The sequence below is a fragment of the Zingiber officinale genome, chromosome 3B (assembly GCF_018446385.1).
Source record: "Zingiber officinale cultivar Zhangliang chromosome 3B, Zo_v1.1, whole genome shotgun sequence".
In the NCBI taxonomy this organism is placed as follows: Eukaryota; Viridiplantae; Streptophyta; class Magnoliopsida; order Zingiberales; family Zingiberaceae; genus Zingiber; species Zingiber officinale.
The window spans coordinates 98134532-98156711 of record NC_055991.1 but is presented as its reverse complement, the minus strand read 5'-3'; the positions used below and the strand labels follow the sequence as shown (position 1 = coordinate 98156711).

The window sequence follows — 22180 nt, the reverse complement described above, 5'->3', positions numbered from 1 at the left end:
CCAAGGGGCTCATGTTAAAGGATCAAAGAGGTTTCCTTGTGACAAAGAACTCTAGGAGGGAGTTGTTTCTCGTCCTCCCAAGTGCTTGGAGCTTTTCCAAAGATAACTACGACATCGAAGACTAATCTTTATCTCTTTTTTCTCCTTGATTTGATTTGTAGAATGCTTTCTATTATATCTTTTGGTTGTAATTCCATCTCAATGGAGTAGTTCTCGTAATTCTAGGATGAGGGAGTATCCCGATGAATTGTTGACACTTGTTTTATATTTATTCATGTCTTTTTATTGCATGACATGTTTGATTTATGATCTGACTTTATTATGCATAATGACTACAACACTAGTGTGTGTTTTCATACCACAGGGATGTGAGGAAGAACCGAGAGGTGAACCTAATTCTTGGACCCATAAAGGCTGAGACTTGAGTGGTTCACGAAAGTAGTTCAAAACCCCAAGATGGCACCATTGGCTACCACAGAGCTTAATAGGTTTACCTCAATTTGAATTCATGAAGTAAAGGATAGCACCTAGAGGACTGTGGGACATCGTGACAGGAGCCTCCTAGAGAAAGTGGTTGCATTAGTAAGGTTACCTTGAAAGTAGAAGTCGTGTTTGGCTAGGCACACCGGTATTATTCCAAAAGAAGATATTGGGTACCTCGGGATAGATCACCTTTATAATTATCAAACATAGAGGTAAAAGAGCATTTAAGGTGTTAATGATCATCATGGCAAAGCCGAAGTCCTATGATTACTTCCTCAAATCGATTTTCCCCACGAATTCTTCTTGCTTTCTTAGTTTGATTTCTTTCTCACTCAATTTTCTCAATCTATTTAGATAGCATGCTTCGCAATTCACATTATTACTTGATTTACGGTGCCAGTGGATGATATTTTATTACTTGACGAAAATCATACACTTACGCATTTTGCACATCAAGTTTTTGGCGTCGTTGTCGAGAACGGTTTCAAATCAATATTAGTGCGATTGCGATTTGTTAATCTAGATTTCTTTCTTTATTTGCTATTTTTCCTTTTTCTCTCCTTTATTGCCTTTTCTGACCTTTCCTTTTCTAGGTGAACAGGTTTCTTTTATTCACAAGTCTAATAAGGCATAGATTCTTCTTCTAGCAGATTCCGAAATTGAAAGGACTTACCATAAAAGAATAAACCTACAAAGGTAAATAGTGGCAGAGCAAGACCAATCAACCTCAATCATAGTCAACACTAAGAATACACCTCTAAAAGACTATCGCACCGAGTGTAAAAGGACTAATATCAAGCATCGCAAAACCTTCGATTAACACTGCTGGTAACTTTGAACTTCCTCTAGACTTGTTTGAGCTTCCTTTGCTCAACATCCAATCACTTGACCCGTCAAGACTTTCTTCTAACTTGATGTTCGATCCTCGTTGTCCCATCAAGTCCATCTTGCTAGATGTCCGGTCTAACCCATCTAGACTTCCGTGCCTAGTGTTTTTGATCTGCTAAGACTTTCACTGCCTAGTATTAGGTCCACCTGACCTACTAGGACTTTCACTTGCCTAATATTCAGTCAATTTGACCTACTAGTACTTTTCTTATTAAGCTACTTGCACACTTAGCATAGCCATGAGATTACAATAACACTTAACTTTAAACTTTTGTCAACATCAAAACTCAGGTTCGATTATATGGTGCTTCCTGCACTAACAATCTTCCCATTTTGATTTATGACAATCTGATTCTAAGTTATGAAAATTCAACTTAATTTTCAAAAAACTCCATCTCAAATTAAACTCTCCCCTTGAATTTAACATCCCTAAGATTTTGAAAATACTTAAATTTTTTCAACACTTAAAAAACTTTTTAAATTTTAACCTCATTTTCTCTATCTTTGACATACATAAAAGATAATTGTGAGACTATATAGACTTAAAAAATCAATACTTTTTTAAAAATTTCAAAAATATATTCCTCATTAAATAACCAATAAAGTGTATGAAAATTTTTGAAAGAAAGATTTAAGACACATTATGCAATAGTTTTTTAAAGCAATTAATACTTAAAAGAAAACTTTGGAAACATTTAGAATATTTTTAAGGCATGAAAAGTGTTTCCAAAATGTTTTTAAATTTTCACAATTAAGTTTTAATAATTGGTATTATTCAAGTACTCAAAAGATTTTTCAAAATTCTGCTAAGTTCTTAAAGATTTTAACAAAGATGCTATTTTTCAAAACTATTTTGAAGTTTAGAAAATAAGTTTTTCAAAAAAGATTTTCAAAAATATTTTGAAGTTTTAGAAAATAAGTTTTTCAAAAATATTTGAAGTTTTAAAAATAAATTTTTCAAAAAGATTTACAAAAATATTTTGAAGTTTAGAAAATAAGTTTTTCAAAAATATTTTAAATTCCAAAACAAAATTTTTCAAATTCTAAACAATATTTTCAAAAATATTTTGAAATTCTTAACATGATTTTTCAAATAAAAAGATTTTTCAAAAAATATTTTGAAATTATAAACAATATTTTTCAAGTAAGAAGATTTTCAAAAAAAATATTTTCAAATCCAAACAAGATTTTTCAAGTAATAAGATTTTAAAAAATATTTTGAAATTCTAAACAATATTAAAGCTCATGAAACTTGAATACTTATAAAAAATATCAGTGCTTTCAAGCTAAACGTAATTGAAATTAAGCAATTAAACGAACAGAATTAAGCTAAGCAAGGTTGAGTGGGTCCTTAGAGTCCAAGTATGCATCCCATTTTGACCAAACATATTTAAAAAGATACGTGAAATGCTGATAATTTGAAATCAAACATAGGTTCTACAAGCCATGTACTAGCTTAAGTTAAGCAACACTACTAAGTAAGTTTAGATTTAATTAAGTCAAGCATGATCACAAAATAGACCTAGTCAACTAAGCTAACTCTAATCGGAAAAAGGAGGAGGTTGCTGGCTGAAATGTCAGGCTCGCATCATATCCATCATCTACTCGTGCTACTGCTGACGCTGCAGTGTGAGCAAGTGAGGGTGATCGTTGGTTGGTTCGTTGATCAATTTGTTACTTCAATGAATCAAAACCACATAGACATCCTCTCGGAAGCAAGCATATGGATCGTCGGGCTAAGGGGCCTGCATGAGTAAATGAAGGCTCTAGCTTGGTGTAGTCAGGTGGAGGCAACACTAGTAAGGAACTATCTGGCTCAACTCCTTCAAACTTGTCCTCCTCAAGCTCCTCTAGCTGTCTAGGTCGATGTCAAGGTTTATAATAGAAGGTCTCATCACTCCTTTGTCCTATGCCAGCTAGGGAGAGTTGCCTAAGTCATACTTTGTCAAAGTCTTCAGATAAATACTTGACTCTTCCTAATGCAGTGTTTACTCCTAAGGATGCTATGAGCCTAATGATGATGTGTCAAGATGCCATATGCACCCTTCTGAAGGTGCTATATCCGGAGTAATATATGATGGCTCTAAATGCATACATAAGAAACAAATGGAAGAGTCGAATCACTGACGGGTCTCTAGTGGATAATGGTAGGACATAATTTACAATAAACTTGTATAGTAAGTTGTCCTGAATGTTTAGCTTGACTGCATATACATGTTTATGATAGGAGGCATGGAAGAACTCCTGATGCATCATGTCTAACGTGATACATGAGTATGGTTCAGGTGAAGGGTTAGAGTAGTTGGGGAAACAGTGAAACATGTTGTTGTACCCTCTAAGGTTCAAAAAGTTTCTAATGGTCTCAACATCAATAAAGATGTCCTGGGTAACAACCCTAGTCCTATAGTGCAGATCATCTATAGAAGCAAGGTTGTGGTAAAACTCCACACACATCAAGGTTGATATGATGGCTATAGCAAACCAATTGTGTGAGGGCGTAATAGTTGATTATCTCATCTATGTCGAGGCAATATGCATGGAAAAAGGCACTATCTAAGTACCATGTGTTAATGACAGTATGGGTTCTAGACTCGAAGGACAACCTAAGTTCTTCAAACAGAAACTTGGGGTCTTGGCTAGGGTAAGCGGGACCTTGGTCAACTCGGCATTTTTGGCTACAATAAGATATTAAATGAAATAAATACGCTTGAACTTGGAAAGAGAAGGTATAGGGATCGTTACCAAGGTGAAAAATTCAGAAGATTCGGAAGCTTTGAGGCTTGAGGTTTTGGGTCGACAACTTAAGAAACGAGGAAAGAAAGAGTTTTTGGGATGAGGTCGACCTTAACCGACCACTATTTTTATAGGGCGGGATCGGTCTACCGATGAGAGGTTTAGTAGATCGAACGCATAAATGTTTAGTCAACTGATCAATTTCCAATGAAACTTTTTGGATTCTTGAGGTCATTAGGTCGACCGATTCGTGTAGATTGGACTACCTATGGGTGAATGGTCAAGGTCATCTTGTAGCTTTTTAGGGTACCGATGCAGTTCAGTCTACCAATTATAGGTTATTAGTTTACCGATAGGTTAAATCAAATGGTCAAATTGGCAATTTGACAGTCAACTTTTTAACTAGGTTCGGTTTACTGATAAGGGTTATCAGTCTACCGATAGGTCTTGTTTTGTCTTTTGTGACATGTGGTCTTTAGGTGGTCTTCATATGGTTAATAGGTAGCCCGAAATGACTTTTTGGTGGACCAAAAGTTAATAAATTTTAATCTAATAAAGTATTATTTCATCTAAAAGTTGTCCTAAAAAGAATGTCTAACCTCTTGTTTCTAGCTTGGCCATCCATAAGATAGAAACCTTTAATAGGTTAGTCAAGTTAAGTACTAAAATATCCATTGTGAATTTGAGGGATCACTTAACTTGATCAATTTGATATTTTTAGCCATGATTTATATTGATGCACTAACATAAGCATCTGAAATCTGGACTTGGACCTATGCATCTCACACCGATCTATATGACTTAGTACACAAACAAGCTAACCTAAGGTGTTTGGGAGATGATGATGGTTGCTTAAGTTTATAAGTTCATGATTTCTAAGGTAAGACCTCCCAAAAAAAATGAAAATAATATAACAGTATAAAATATTTCTATTCTATCTATCTAGCCAGATCCTTATTCCTAAAAATTGAGTAATCACATGCAAGTAATGAATAGTTTGTTGATTTTAACTTAACATCTCACTCATTCTAAATTATCAAACAAGTTAGTCCTATGAGTTCTATGAGATGGTTTTCAATTTTACTTGATTTAAAATTAATTTGAATTTTGAAGATTATTTGATCTTGGGTTAGATTCAAGTTTAACCTTAAGTCAATTAAGTGAACATTTTTAAAGTTGGCTTCCAGGTCGTGGCGAGTCACAGAGGTCTTCTTAATTGGATCAACGACCACTTCTTAAGACAAAGTCAGCTCCAGAATTGTACACTTAGCCAATTTAATGAAAAACTCTGGTTTAACTAGTTAAGAATGTAGTGAGGTAGCTTCAATTAGTTTCTCTTAACTGAGTGAACTAAGTTAGATGCTCCTTATCTAACCCGGACACACTTAGACTAAGTCTCCCTAATGTACTATCATCTCACTGTGACTTGATATTACGTTGTCAAAAATCAAGTAATCATTTTTCCTATCTAGTCTTCCTAGATTAAGCATTAACATGCATAGAACAGAAAAACTAATTAATTCAATCAAGCATGCAATTTATATAATAGAGAAAACAGGTTTTTCTATTGGCTAGGTTTTTCTATTGGCTCCCTTGAATCACAACTTTGATAAGGTCTATCCAAATAATGAATTTGATCCTTGAGGATTCAATATTGATTTTGGCATACTTGATTAATTAAACTATTTTGGAACTCATGATTAGACTCGTTTTCTAGCATTTCGATTAAGTAAAGGCATATATGACTTGTATAGAGTCTTAGCTTTGAATCCAAGTCCAGATATGTTGTATACGACTCTTTAAGTTCTAAGTATCATGTTCCTGTACTTGGAACCTGATGTGAATTGTTCTAACGATCCCTTAAGTTCTTCAACTTACTTTTCAAAAGGGAATTCTTTCTCAAATTTTTGAACTTGAGTTGAGGTTCCATCCTAAACTTGGTCATTTGAAGGACTAGGATTAGTCTTCTCCTCAAGGACTTTTATCTCCTTAAGGAGTGACTTGGCCCATAATTTCGACTTAGCTAATTTTCTAGTTAAACAAGAAATCATGCATGGCATACAATTTTTCATCTAAGGTAGAGTTTACCTTGTGGTTTGGTTCGTTTGGATCGGATACAGATTCATGGCTTAACTCAAACTCGGGCTAGGACTCGGATTCGCCCATTTGTTCTTTTTCCATTAGCGCCAAGAAGCTTGCTTGAGCTTGTTCCTCCTCATCCGCTTCTTCTAATGAAAACTCATCCCATGTCGCCTTTAGGGCTTTCTTCTTTCTTTGTTTTTTAACCTCCTTTGTGTTTGGGCACTCAGCCTTGTAGTGACATTTCTGATTGTACCCGTACCACCAAGTCGATTTATTTACCCGTACCACCAAGTCGATTTATTTAAGGTCATTAATCGATCGTATGTTGAGAATATCTATTACAGGGTTGATAGTTTGTTGAAGGTGGACAAAGAAACCTATGGATGACCGTTAGATGATCTTTTGAAGTTAAGCGATCATGTGAAAAAAACCAAATGATGATATGAGAAAAATGAACAAGTACATCATTCCGGCACGAGCAAGGATGAAACTTGGGCTTCTAGATGAAGATTTCCATAAGGGAGGGGCGTACACAGCCCCTCAAGCCAAAAGCTCCAAGTTAAAACTGACAAAGTTCGAGATAATGACCTAAAACAAGCGTTTCTTCAGAAGCAACCCAAGCTCTTTTTCATTTATTTCTTCATCTTATTTTTTGTTTTGATTTTTTTCAGGGTTGTGGCAACTACTACGAGCTTGGCAGGAATTCCAAAATGAAACACAGCCTAGTCGTGTGGAAAAGTACGGCTGTACCCCATAACAATCATGGCAATTCAAAGGCTTTGGCAAGAAACATAGCCTAGTCATGTGAAAAAGTACGGTCGTGTGGAAAAGCACACCCGTGTTGACTTGATGAGGTCAACTTTAAGAGGTCATAACTTTTGACTGGGGATAAACCCCAGGGCTTACAACCTATCAAATAGAAGCTCGTTTAGAGATCTACAATGTGGAACTCATAACGACCGAGTCTTATGCCTAAAAAACATCATTTAAAATTTTTTGAAGGATCATACTTTATAATCAAGGTATAATGTTTTCAAAGCAACAACGTAGAAAAGGCTCAAGCTTGTGACCGAAGGGGAAGAGTACATCATCTAGAAGGGGACACCTTTTCAGAGATCTGCACATCCCTTGACATCATTATCAACAGGAAGAAGATCAAAGCCAACAGATGAATGACTTGTACACCTAACACTCATCATTTGTAACCTCTCTAAATTCCCTCTTTTTCCATTTCCTTAACAATAGATTTTGTTATCATTGAGGGCAATGCTTTATTCAAGTCTGGGGGTTTAGTTAGTTTAGTTAGGATTAGGGTTTTGTTAGTGTGTTTTGTTTGCTTATTTCATCATGTTTTCATCTCATCATCATGTTTGTTTGTTACATTGTCACATGTACCATGCCATCATTCATTATTTGTTTGTTCTTTACAGTACAACATTAACATGATTAACTCTATGTTTTTGTGAAAAGCATGCTCGTATCTTTAGCGATTTATGTTTTTTCCTATCCATGGTAGCATGACATGAGTATTGTTGAGTCGGATAATTTTGGTGTTGGTCTACTTACTAGCATCTTATTTTCACTTATACTTGATTTTGATAGTTGTTTATCTAAAAATAGTATGAATTATACAATTGGACTAGTACCTTGGTTTCCTAAAGGACCCCACTACATTTGGCCACTGGAGAAATACTCGAGTCATGATCTCATTAAAAAACAGAGTTGATAAAAAAGAGATATTTATGCTTTTAAAGTGTGATGGAAAAAAAGAGAATATTGGTGAAAAGACTTGAGTTTGTTCATGAGTGGAAACAACATGGTACCCCTTTGAGACACAGTGATTTGGGAAAAATCAAGTTAGGTGACCCTTTAGGATCCCGAGTTAATGGAAAAATAATGGTCAGTTTCTCTCAACGTCGAGGGCTCCTTTGAGACCTTGTATAGAGAATACAAACCGTTTTTTTTTTTTGGGGGGGGGGGGGGACAGTCCTTGAGGAAGGTAACAACTTTGCACTGGAGACTTTGAGAACACAGTGACATGATGAAATGACTAGGATTAGTAGTTGATATTGTTAGACCGCGTTTAGCTGGCTAGAGGGAGGTGAATAGCCTGAAAAAAATTTAGCCAAATCTCTTTCTTTTGCTTAGCAAGGATAATCAAATTAATTAAATAATTAAAATAAATAACATAAAATAAAGAGGCACAGGAATTTTACTTGGTTTACAATCAGAAAGGTTGTTAATCCAAGGCGGTTGAAAGCTCAATAAAAATCTTCTTCATTGAAGGCGGAGAAGCCTCTTACACACTTTAAAAACTCAGGAATTACTAGAAAGATGGATACAGTGATTGTTAAATAATTCCTAGCTCCAGGGGACTTTTTATAGCCTCTTGAAAAAAGTTACCATTACTTGGAGGCGCCTCCAAAGCCATCCAGGGTGCCTCGAACATGGATAAAGTTTTATCCACGTTCCAACGATTAGCCAATGACTCTGATTGATCATAGGCGCCTTCAATGTCATTGGAGGCACCTCTGTGCCTCTGCTTGAGGCACCTCCAAGCTAGCTCGAGGCGTCTTCGCACCTTTTCATTCGAGGCGCCTACACATGAACCTAAGGCACCTTTGCAGGAGATGCCTCCATATAAGTGGGGCACCTCCAATCTTCAAGATCAACTTTAAAGTTGATCTTCTTTGATCCTTCTCACTCCAGTCATCCGTAATTGAGCTCTCTCAAACCCAACTCCGGTCTTCTCCTCGAGCAGGCTTCCTCCCCGACTTCTCGTCCCTCAAACGTCGCACACATCCTTCTCGTCCACTAGCGGATGCACCGAGCCCGTCGACTCGCTTCTCGTACCATCCTTCTTGCTAGCTACGTCTTCCGCTTAATTTCTTGTGTTCCTAAGTTCCTGCACACTCAGACACAAGGTATTAAAATCGTAGGACCTAACTTAATCCGGTTGATCACATCAAAACTAATCCAGGGTACTTATAGATATTTGAAAGTCAAGTCACATTGTGCTGCGCACATAGAACACATGTTAGGCCACATTAAAATGGTTTGTATGCTTCTGCTCATTAATGAAACTATTTGATAGGATTTGATAAATTCGCTAGGGATTTTGATGTATCATTTATACACAAGTTTAGATTGCAGGCTTTGTTTGAGGATAAACAAAAGTTTAAGTCTGGAGGTATTTGATGTGTGTGTTTTATACATATGTTTTGATACTATTTTACATGCATTTGTTCCATTGCACGAGCATATTTGACGTACATTAATTACTTTTGCATTGTTTGCATCCTTTTGTTCGAAGATCAACTCTTTACATGTTTTTATTAATAGAACGTGAATTCAAAGCTAAAATAGAGACAAAGAGCCTTAGAACATGATTTTCCAGCATGTTGCAGGGTCTGACCATGTCCCCTAACACAACTGTGCATCATTTGAAAAATTAGGCACAAAATAGATTAACGATCAGACTTCTAGAGGAAAACACAGGCATGCCATGTCAGGCTCACTATTGCTCGTCAAGGAGACTTCTCGCAGCTGACATGACTCCGTAGTGTTTTCCACATGGTCGTGGTACAGTGGCAGAACCCCGGTATTTTTAAAAGGCTTCAACAAATTTGAAAGGTTTTGGAGGCTTTAAAAGAATCCAAGGGGCTCATGTTGATGGATCAGAGGGGTTTCCTTGTGACAAGGAACCCTAGGAGAGAGTTATTTCCAAGGAGCCATTAAAATTTCATCATCCCAAGAGTTTGGAGTTTTTCCAAACAACTAAAACATCAAAAACTAAGTTTTCTATCTCTTTCTCTTTGATTTGAGTTGTATAATGCTTTCTATTATGTCTTTTGGTTGTAACTTCATCATCTCCATAGAGTAGTTTTCTTAATTAATTCTAAGAAGAGGGAGTAGCCCGATGAATCGTTGACACTTATTTTATATTTATTCATGTCTTCTTATCACATGACTTGTTTGATTTATGATCTAGCTTTATTATGTATACATGCCTACAACACTAGCGTGCATTTTCATACCAGAGGGAGGACTGAGAGATGAACCTAATTCTCCGACCCATAGAGACTGAGATTTGAGGGGTTGTTCATAAAAGTAGTTCAAAACCTCACGAGGGGATCGTTGGCTATCACATAGCATAATGAGTTTACCCTAATTCGATGTCATGAAGTAGGAGACATCACCTAAAGGACCATGGAGCATCGTGATAGAAGCCTCTTTAAGAAAGCAGTCGTTTTATTAAGATTACTTTGAAAGTAGGCATCGCGTTTGGGTAGGCACACCAATAGTATTCCAAAAGAAGATAGAGGGTACCTCGGGATAGGCCACCTTTATAATTATCAAACACAGAGGTAAAAGAGTGAATAACATTTAGGGTCTCAATGATTATCGTGGCGAAACTGAAGTTCTAAAATTACTTCCTCAAATCGATTTTCCCCACGAATTCTTCTTGCTTTCTTAGTTCGATTTATTTTTTACTCGATTTTCTCAATCTTGATTAATTTAGATAACATGTTTCGCGATTCACATAAGTACTCAATCTATAGTCTTAGTAGACGATATTTTATTACTGGACGATGGTTGTACACTTGCGGATTTCGTATATCAACTATATCTTAAGTAAAGTTGAGATACTCAAGTAGATTCAATCGATTAAAGTATGATTCTGTCTACTAAACAATTGCATCAACTAGGTACTTGGCTGCAAGCATTCCGCTAATAGATAGAAAGGTTCTATTTTAGCTTAATTTGAGAGAAAGCAATGTCAATCAACTTAAGTGACTTGTGCCGACTAGATAGTTGACTTCTAGAAAAAATTTGCTTTTATTTTATTTGAGTCAACTAAAGACGACTTGAGTTGCTTCAAAAAGTATTTGTTGGTGAATGAATTTATTGTCATAACTAACGTAGATATGTCTTATCCAATTCAATTGACTAATATGGATTTAGTCAAATGAATAACTATTGAGTTGTCTAAAAAGACTAGTCATTGGTACATTGCAAATTAGTGAAGGAAATGTTATTGGAATTAGTTATGTTGAATGGATAAATACACTTGAGGGCTGAATAGTGATTGCACCGGCAAATACAAATTCTTACTACTATTGCTAATGCTTGGGAAGGTCACACATGAGTTAGGCAATGGAATTAAAAAAAAAAACATAAATGTAATCATATCGTAATCGCTAACACGAACCTTTACATGATTCAAAACCCTTGTTCATACTCCACAACCTATGAATCATCGACGAGTCACTCTCGAAAAGTCACTATCATTTTTTTTTCATGGTGAAGTACCGGAGGTGGAGAAACCTCTTGCAACATTCAAGTTTACAAGATGAATTCCCAGAGAAAGCTTATGAGTGCATGGGAGAAGCTCTAATAGAATTTAACCAATTGTATTTTGCCAACCTTCAAGCCTCTGCTTTGGTCCCTTTTATAGCCTTCATCACCTCTTCATTTTTCGATTATTGTTAGCTGATCTATTATCGATCAATCGACTTGATCCACAATGGTACCTATGATTGCTTCAACCTAAGTCTAACAATCACTACCTGAGTCAACTAGAATCCACCATCAGTCGAATGAGCTATGTAACCCTTAGTTATCCCACTAATGTGTGTGTGTTTCGTGCATAGTTGTCGATATTATTTTGCATGCATTTTGTTTCATCACATGAGCATATTTTTCATGTTTTCATCTCTTTGGCATTGTTTTTACTCTTTTAGTTCGAAGTACTATTTTTTGTGCATTTTTATTGATAGGAAGTGAATTCAGGGCTTAATTGAAGTCAAAATAGCCTCAGAGCGTGCATTCTAGCATGGTGCAGTCATCCCCTGACATGACTGTGCACCACCTATGAAGTAAGACAAGCAAACAAAGCAGCAAAAGGACTTCCAGAATGCTTTTCTCTGTTACCCACTGAGGAGACATCCAGCATAGCACGCGGCCAGGCCATGCATCCCAACACGGTCATGGACCATGTGGCGGCAACCCCCTTTTTTTAAGGAAATTTGGTATTTTAGGAAGTACCTTTAATTTTTAAGGAAAGTTTGTTAATTCTTGGTATCTTTGGAGGCTATAAAAGAACCAAGGGTGCATCTATTGGAGGCATCTAGGGATCAAGGGGTTCTCCCCTTCCCTATCAAGGGTTTCCTTGTGACAAGGAACCCTAGGAGAGAGCCTTTTCCAAGGAGCCATCCAGATTCTGTCCATCAAGGAGCTGGAAGATCATGTCGAAGACAACCACGACTAAGTTTTCTCTCTCTTTTTTCCTTGATTTGAGTTGTAAAACACTTTTCTTCATGTTGTTTTTGTACCTCCATTTCCATGGAGTAATCTCTTAATTCTAGAATTAGGGAGTGGCTCAATGTAATGCTTGACACTTGTTTTGTTTAATTCAACTCTTTTTATCGCATAACGTATTTAATTTATGATCCGACTTTAGCATGCATATATGACTATGACACTAGAATGAATTTTCATATCCCACGGGATGCGAGGAAGGACCGAAAGGTGAATTCAATTCTTAGACCCCTAAAGTTTGAGACTTAAGGGGTTGTTCATGAAGTATTTCAAAACCTCATGAGGGCACTATTGACTATCATAGAACTTAATGGGTCTACTCCGATTTGACGTCACAAAGTACGAGATAACATCTAGGGGACCATGAGGCATCGTGACAGGAGCTTCTCTAATAAAGCAGCCGTTCTAGTAAGGTTACCCTTAAATTATGCACCGCGTTTGGATAAATACACTAATATTATTCGAAATGAGATATGAGTATCTGGGATAGACCACCTTCATACTATAGAACATAGAGGTAAAAGAATGAAAAAATAATTAGGGTGTCAACGACCATCGTAATGAAATTGAAATCTTAGAATTGCTTTCTCAAATCGATTCTCCCCACAAATTCTTTTTGCTTTCTTAGTTCATTTTCTTTCTCATACGATTTTCTCGATTTCGACTAATTTAGATAGCCTGCTTCTCAATTTGGATTAGTATTCGATTTAATAGTCCTAGTGATGGTAGTTTATTACTTGACGACAATAATGCACTTGCAATTTGCACACACCACCGACCATTTCAACTCATGTTTGTCAAATCAACAACTCCTTTCAGCTAATTTCCTATTATAGCATCAGTTGAAGAACTCTAGCTCAGTTGATTGCCCAACCATGAATAAAATCATTATGTTCATTGGTTGCTCAATCTGAGTCAATTTTTTAGTCAACTTAACTCTCCATTTGATTAAATTTAGTTCCAGTTGATTGGAACCTGATTATGATCATTCTAATGATCAAGTATCACCTAAGTTGACCCTTGCCCAAAGAATAAGTCTCTCAACACTCACAACTTAGAAAAGCTTACCATCATTTTTCCACTAGGTTGTCTCCCATCAAATTACTTGCCTCAGATACACTGAGCCTTTAGCTTGCTCCATGTACCTTCCTTCATGCTTCACCTATGTAGTGTGCCTCCACTGAGCCATCGAATGGAGGCGTACTACACACTTGGCCATGTGGAATCCCTCAAATATCCCATGTCATGCTTCTCCATTCTCTTTAGACCTTGATCTATTGGGTAACCATTGACCTTAGTTACGTCAAGTCATCTGCATGTGTATATCCACTAAGTCCAACATGATTCTATCAAATTCCAACTTAAACTCTTTATCCAAACATCAAAACTTAAACTCGTACTCACCATCCTCATCCTCACTCTCCTTCCCATAGACGACACCAAAAATGATGTCGCCCCTCCACATGGGTTTGGACCAATAGAGCCTTCACCTCCCCTTACTCGAGCTGGTCCGGAATCTGTGTGTAAACACAAGTTAGCGGGCATCGGTGATGATCAATATGACCCCTCTGATGGTCAAGTCAGCGCTAGGCTACAAGATGAGAATGAGAGAGAAAAAGCGTTTTTGTGTGCGCATCTCCGCTTACCTTCACCCACCTTCACCTACCCTTTTATACTAATGACTATCCACGTGGACCACCACATTAGCCTATGACCAGTCCATGGGATGAAGTTGTGTTAGAGGCATAGCGCTGACACTATACGTCTGACAATGTTCGGACGATCGCTGTAAGTCCCATATATTACCGTCTATCTTGTTAGTGGTAGTTACTGACAACTTTGTGTCAGAGACATAGTTATCAAGAATGGTCAAGGATCCATATCGGAGGGGTTCAACTCGACAACGATAGGTCGACATATTCCCATGATGTGAGTGAACTATAGTGGGGATATTCTCAATCGGGAATACTCCCAAAGTATAACATGTTAAGGGGGCATTCCCGATCGAGGATGCTCTCGGTGTATAACTTGTTATGGGGATCTTCTGGGTTGGGGATGCTCCTAGAGTATAACCTATTACGAGAATGTTCCCGGTTGAGAATATTCTCAAAGGGAGTGCATGGTTGGAGCCCTATAATGTTACGGGATGTTTTTGGTCGGGGATGTTCCCAAAGTGAGTGCACGTCTGGAGTCATGTATAATCTATTACGAGGATGTTCTCGGTCGAAATGTTCCCAAATTGAGTGCACAGAGTCTTATATAACCTATTATAGGGATGTTCCCGATCGAGGATGTTCTCAAAGTAGTGCACGGTCGGAGTCTTGTGTAATTGGTTATAGGGATGTTTCCAATCGGGGATATTCTCAAAGTGAGTACACGGTTGGAGTCTTGTGTAATCCTCAACGTACCTTTCTTCAAGGCATCTCACTTGTGCAAGCCATGTTCTAGGACAGATCTCACTCGGGCAGGCCAATATATCATTAAATTTATATAATTTTTCTTTATTTTAATTGTCTTATTTTTTCTGAATTTTATATATAATAATGATCAAGCGTTGAAAATCCTAATTCCAAAACTATTATCATAGAATAAGAAGTGGTCATCCATTTATTAGATATCAATCCTCTGTTGTTCATCTTCATAGTATGCAAATTTGTGTAGTTAGAAATTTTTAAAAGGGACTCAATCCTCCATTGCTCATCTTCTTATTAATAACATTTTTCTAGGTGACTTTGAGTTTTAGTTTATGATTTTATTTTAGTTTATGCAAATTTATTTAGTTAGAAATCTTTAAAAGGGCCTTCATTGTAAACTCATCTTCTTACTAAAAACATTTTTGTAGGTGATTTCGAGTTTTAGGTTACAAATTTATTCCAGTTTATGCAAATTTGTCTAGTTGGAAATCTTCAAAAGGGACTCAATCCTCTAGTGTTATCCCTCTTTTTATTAATAACATATCTTTGAATGATTTAGAGTTTTGCCGCTCTATCAAAATTAAAAGAATGAACTATATACTGCAGTGTTTACTTCAAGAATATTAAAGTTTAATAAAAAATAATTATGCCCTCTCTGTTTCTCTTCTCCTTTATCCTGTTCCTATGAACATTAACATACTAGAGCACTGCTTTCTTTTTCATTTTTTAAAATAATCAAAATAAGATAAATCATGTATGAATGATCAGAAATAAATAAGAACTTGCCGACTTCAGAATTTTCATCTCCAGATGGGAATGAACACAAATCTAAGTAATTGCGGGGCAAACTTATTGACTTATGAAATATAGCATTGTTAGAGTAGAAATGTTTAAGGACATTTACCTGATACCAAAAGCTGGTAAAAAACACAGGTATAAAGACGATGAAAACAGGCCATGCAACCTGTGACATAACTGTAATAGTCCCCAGGCATCGTATGATTAGGAATGCAAATGATGAAAATAGAAAAGGTATTTGCATATCTACTCCACCTTGTTCAGATGATACCTACAACGGAAAAAAAGGAAAATTAGACAGTACTACAAGAAAATATTTAACTAGTTAGATCAATCAATATCATGAGATCATACTCTACTCAGTATACGCCCAGTTGGGGTGGAATCAAAGAACGAGATGGGTGCACGAAAAATGCATGTATGCATGCTATTAAATAGCAGTGTTGCTGTCTTCAATCCAGCAGTCATAGTGAGCATAGTTCTCACAAGGATACAAGCAGAGCTCCCAACTGCTAATGCTACATAAACAGATATAAGTGTCGAGCCACTGACACGAGGCTCTGTGTCGTCTGATAGAGGAACTTCCAAAGCCATCCAGTAATTGCCACAAATCTCAAGGACTTGATAGAAAATTAGGGACAATATTATGAATGGAACAAGAGTTCCCTTATATGCCATCGTAATATACCTCCAATAGACCTGAAACCCGACTTTCCCTTTCTCCCTCTCTTCTTCTTGGACAAGTTGTCCCTTCTTACTATCTTCATTGGACGTACTATTGGTCTCTTCACATACTGATTCCTTCTCTTTAGGGACCATAGAATCTGAATGACCAACTTGAGTAGAGTTACTGGAAGCCTGAGGATCAAGATCAAGCAAGTCATTTGACACCAGTGCATGGTTATGAGCATTAACAAGTTGCATGAACTCTGTCCCTGAGTCAACTAACTCAGTGTATGTGCCTGCTTCTGCAACTCTTCCATCTCTTATGACCTGTTTGAGAAGTAATTTGAGACTTGATAGGATAAAGCAGGTGGGAAAAGGAGAAAATGAGGCAGTGCTCACCAAAATAAGGTCAGCTGAAGGCAAAAACTCCACCTGGTGAGTGACATAGACCACTGTTTTTGAAGATAAGAGTCCAAGCAAACATTCCTGCTTCAAAAATGATGGCATCAAGTAATGCAAAATCACCCTATCCAAAGCGTGCAAGATGACAATCAATTAATCATCACTTTGGTTTGTGATTTTTTTTATTAATTTAATTTTTTGAATAAGCTAAAATGGAGAACAAGGTTTAACCCTATTCATGTTAAGAAAGTTTAACTGTTTTGGTTAAACTTGACATTGTAACCACTATGTAAGAAAGTACCAAAATCAAGCTCAAAATCAGTTTGTATTTCTGAAGCAAATTTTTAACTGATTCCATAAAAGGATAAAGGAAATCAGTATGATCAAACTGGATTTTGAGAAAGTTTTGGGCAAAGTCAACTGGACTAGCTCGGTTTGGGTGCTCAAATTTCATGGTTTTCCTCCGAGATGGATTAGACGGGTAGAACTCATTATCAAAGTGGCAAAAAAACAATCTTATTGAATGGTACTCCAAGTGCTTGGTCCAAATATATGTGGACTGAGGCAAGAAAATCTACTCTCCCTACTGTTGTTCATTCTCCTCAGTGACCTCTTGCACAGAAACTTCACAGAAGCTAAACAAAGCTCATATTAATTTGAGGCATGTGAAAAAAGTGAGGAAATAGCACAATATGCTGAAGATACCCTAATCCTTGTAGAGGCAAGCACTTAACAGCTGCTACATGCAATGATTGGACTGGCTTGTTTTTCTCACTTGAGTTGTCTGAGAATCGACTTTACTAATTGGCTGAAGAGATAAAAATGGGGAGAAGCTTGCGGCTGAATTTGGGTGTACGTTCCAAGAACTACCACTAAAAGGCCTTGGATTCAACTTGAGAGTTGTCACGAAACCTGACCGGGAATATTGAAGGCGGTCTGTCTTCCAAATAATTGCTACAAAATGAGGACCTTGGCAAAAGAATTTCCTTTCTATTGGAGGTAAACTGACCTAAATCAATAGTGTACTAAGTCACTTAGCTTTTTTTTCTTTATAATGTAAGTGCCCGATTATTGTTATAGGTAGGCCTTCTTTTCTCTAGTTTGTCTGCCGAATAAATTTAGAGTACAACTTATGCATTTGAAATTTGAATCATGGTCCTCTTGATTACTCTCTAAATGTTTTATTACTGCATCACACCCAGAGACACTAATTTTGTTTAAGGCCAAGAATACCACCCTCCATGTTGGGTTATTCATGCAAATGTTGAGCTGAGAAGAAGCTTTTGTGGTATAGGTGAGATAAAAAAAGATTGTGTATGCATTGTTTGGCAAGATGGTATCCTAATTAACTAAATTACAACTATTAATTAATTAATAGTTTTCTTTGTTATATTGTTATTTACACCTCTATTTATGCATTTGGATGATCTGAATTGCGACCCGATGAACAGTGTGTCTTCTAATTTAATATTTAATAGTAGCGATGAGTCATCCGTAGTTTGTTTTCATAAACAAAGTGGAAGGAAGGTATTACCTTGAAGAGATGGGATGCAGTGTGAGCATCAACAGCACTGAATGGGTCATCAAACAGATATATGTCAGCATCATGGTATAATGCGCGCGCAATTTGGACCCGCTGTTTCTGTCCTCCGCTCAAATTGATGCCTCTCTCTCCTATGATGGTTTGATCACCCAAAGGCATGATTTCCAAATCCTTCTTCAGAGAACATGCTTCCAGCACTCTTTCATACTTAATGACATTATCCATTTGCTTGCCGAATAGTATGTTGTCCTGAATGCTACCACTCAGTATCCAGGGTGATTGAGAAACATAAGACGTCGTTCCATACAACTTAACATCTCCAGAAATTTTTGGTACCTCTCCTAATATGCAATGGAGTAAGCTGGTCTTACCAGAACCGACACTACCGCAAACTGCAACTTTCCTTCCTTTCAGCACTTGCAAATTTACTTCTTTGAGCGTAAGATTTTGAGAGGACGGATCCCAGGCGAAGTTTCCATTACTAACTTCGATAGAAACTTCACAGCTATCTCTTGGTAGTTTCTGCACGACGTGCTGCAAGTCCTCGAGATTGAGAAATGTTGATATTCTGTCGGCAGAAACTTTGGTCTGAACTAGCCCTGAAATGACATCTGGAAGTGAAAAAATGGGGTCTTGCAGCAATCTAAATGTTGCTAGTGCCGATAGTACTTTTCCTGTCTCCAGTGGTATTCCCATAAGCATGCAAGTCCCGAATGCCACCACTGCAACAAAAATGGATGAGCAGGAGAAGAGAAATGTTGCAGCAGCGGATGTGCACGCATATTTCCATAACCATTTAGTTTCAGTTTTCCTCAGCTCCATTACTTTGGATAAGAACTTCATTTCCCAAGCTTGAAGTTTTAGAATCCTCATATTCTTTAAGATCTCCGTAGTAGCTTTTATTCTATTATCTTTGGACTTCATAAGCTTTTCTGTGTAATTCTGTTCGCACTTAGTTAAGGGAATATTAAGTAACATTACCAAGAAGGTGGCCATTAAGGAAACTAGTGAAGCAACGCCAATTCTAGGATACAAAATTAACAATGATAGAAAAATTTGCACTGGCACTGACAACAGATGTAGAATGAACCAACTAAGATCACCGACCCTTGAAGCATCAGTACTCATGTAGGTTAAGATTTCCCCGCTAGTAACGCTCTGTCTTGAGTGACTGGAAAGCATAAGACCCTTTTGGTAGATCAAAGCTACAAGGGAGCTCCTGACCCTGATTCTCATTTGTAGTATTCTGAAATAGAAATGCCTATCACAAAGACTCTCAACGATCTTCGACATAATGAATGTCATAACCATAATGTAGCCTTGATTTGCCAATTTGTGATCACTACTAAGATATCTAACAAGGTAATCTAGTAGATAGGGACCGACGAATGAAGCCACAGAAGATAAAAGTGCATAGAATATTACCAATAAGTATTGGGCCCAAACTGTTCAGATTAATGCTTTAACCAACATGAATGAGGTAATTCTGCAATGTGCAGTGGCACGAGCATAAGACTGAAGGATGCTTTTGAAAATTGGGAAAACAGTATGGACACTGTCATTACTAGCCAATTGTGGAACGTCCTTAAGCTCTAATGTCTTCTTATGACCAACAGAAAGCAAGGGGCCAATCCAAGAGAAAGAGAGAATGCTTAGTATACTAGCATTTTCAAATAGTGAGTTGGCAGAATGGCCAGAACCAATCTCAGTGGATGATCTATTTCTATTACTTCCATCCAAAAGAGGTTCTCCATGATTGGTCCTCCAAACCCTCTGACCAAAGAATCCAGAATAATTAAGGATCAATCCAGCAATAATTGAACTAGAATCAAAAACCAATTGATAAGCCCTTATGGCTTCGTGCCTCTTCAAATAAAGCATGTCTACCACAAGACAAGAACACGACATTGGTAAGAAGAGACCCCACCAAATCCTAAGGAAGGTTGGAAAGCGTTCCTCATTTGAGATACCAAATTCAACAAGTAAGTAGGCAGTTGCAGCAAACCATGCAAGTGATCTGATTGTCAAACTCGCTTCGATGGTGAAAAGTATGTAATCATGCCGATACCATAAGTATATTAAAACACTCAAAGGCAGATGAAGCAAACCCAAGCTCATAGAAGTGAAAATGCTTAATCTATAGAACAAGAATCCACTGGCCTCCAACTGTCTCTCAGAATCTCTGCTACTCATAAAATGCCCCAAATACCACACAACAGATAGGCCAAGCAAGAAACAGAGGTGGGATAAAGCAGAGATACCATGGAAGATTAGCAGATGATTGCCTGTGAAGTTGGATGGCATACCAGTGGTTTCTTCCAGAAAGAAATCCATTTACTCAGCTTCTGATGAAAAACTTGGAAGTTTTGATTCTTTTAAGGTTTATGGGATCTCAGTCAATTGGTTTAATGTCACAGAGGAATGGAAGAAGATTGACTAGTGCTCCAATTGGATGAAGTCAAGTCAACCGTGAAGTTTCATGGCAGGCTAGAAAAAACCATAAAGAAAATGCAAGCAACACATTTGTGTCATTCGTGACATCAGGTTGGTGTACTTAATATTATACTGGATTGAACAAATAAACTAGAATTATTTCATCTCAGTTGATGTAGTCCGTGAAAAATTAATAGAAAATACCAAATGAGATTACAAAAAACAATCCATATCTTTGTTTCATAGGTCTGTTGACTTGTTCCTTTTTTAATGATAAATGACCTGTGCTTAATTGCAATTTGCAAACCAGAAGAGGTAAGAAAGCTTAAACAAACATTAAGTATCTTTCATCTATGTTTCAATGGCAGTTTAAGGTGTACATCACTCTCACTTTTATTTAGTTTGGAGTTGGGTTTTTTTAGTCCCCATGGATGCCAGTTGACTAGACAGTAGCACTTATTACAATGGGATAAGAGATCAATTTCCGATGAGCATATGCTCTCGGATAAAAAAACTCCTTCTACCTCCTAATCAACTCAAGTTGAACTCATGATTTACCGTTCTTTATATAAACTGAGAATGGACTGTGAGGGACGTCAGAAATGAATGTAACCACTTTTTAATAAAATAGAGTTGGGTTCTTTTGCTTTGAATGTTGTTGATTTTTGATTAAAATTAACAATACTTTAGTGATCCTACCCAAAAACAATGAAGACGGTTGACTGGGGATGTGACTCCTCGGTTGACCGTGTGAAGACTCTGTTCGTCAGTGCTGGGTCAGGGAAGAGGTCCCGACGTTGGTCCTCCGACACTTAAATCAGTCACCAGAATAATATGAGGACGATAGAACAACGTAGCAGCAATGAGAGCACAAGCACTTATAACATATAACACATACCTCTACCGGTGCATATACCCCCTTTATATAGTGCTCCAGTGGGCGACACGCATGCTTCACAAGGCGCGGGCACGTTTTCCCAACTGTCTTATGAAAAAATATGTCAAAAAAATATCTCTGACACCATACCTTAATAAGGCATGCAAATCTCTGACATGGCAGTAGAAGCTTCTATCGTATAATTTACCTGTTAGTCATGCCCTATTGTCAGCGGCATCATCTCCTAGAGGGGTATTACGGGATATAGGAGGGGTCTCACTATTTGGCAAAGCAGGGGAGTCGCTCGGTCGGGATTCCCCGCCCAGTCGATCTCAATTGCTCTTCTTCGCCGTCCCTCGGCTCAATAGATTATTTCTCGCACAACCGTATATGCGCTCCGATCGACATAGCATTTACTTGGTGATGTGCATAGATATTATGATCGTTTATGTATGTTTTAACGCGCATTCACTTGCTTTATTTGTATATATTCTTCGCACGATCATCTCTCCTATTGTTTATTCAGTATTAATTACTCTT

At 37.3% G+C, this 22180-nt stretch overlaps 1 pseudogene; it reads right to left on the bottom strand.

The window, feature by feature from the left end:
* Positions 1-20957, bottom strand: part of LOC121967159 — a 31546-nt pseudogene extending 10589 nt beyond the window's left edge.
* Between the last annotated feature and the right edge of the window lie 1223 nt (positions 20958-22180).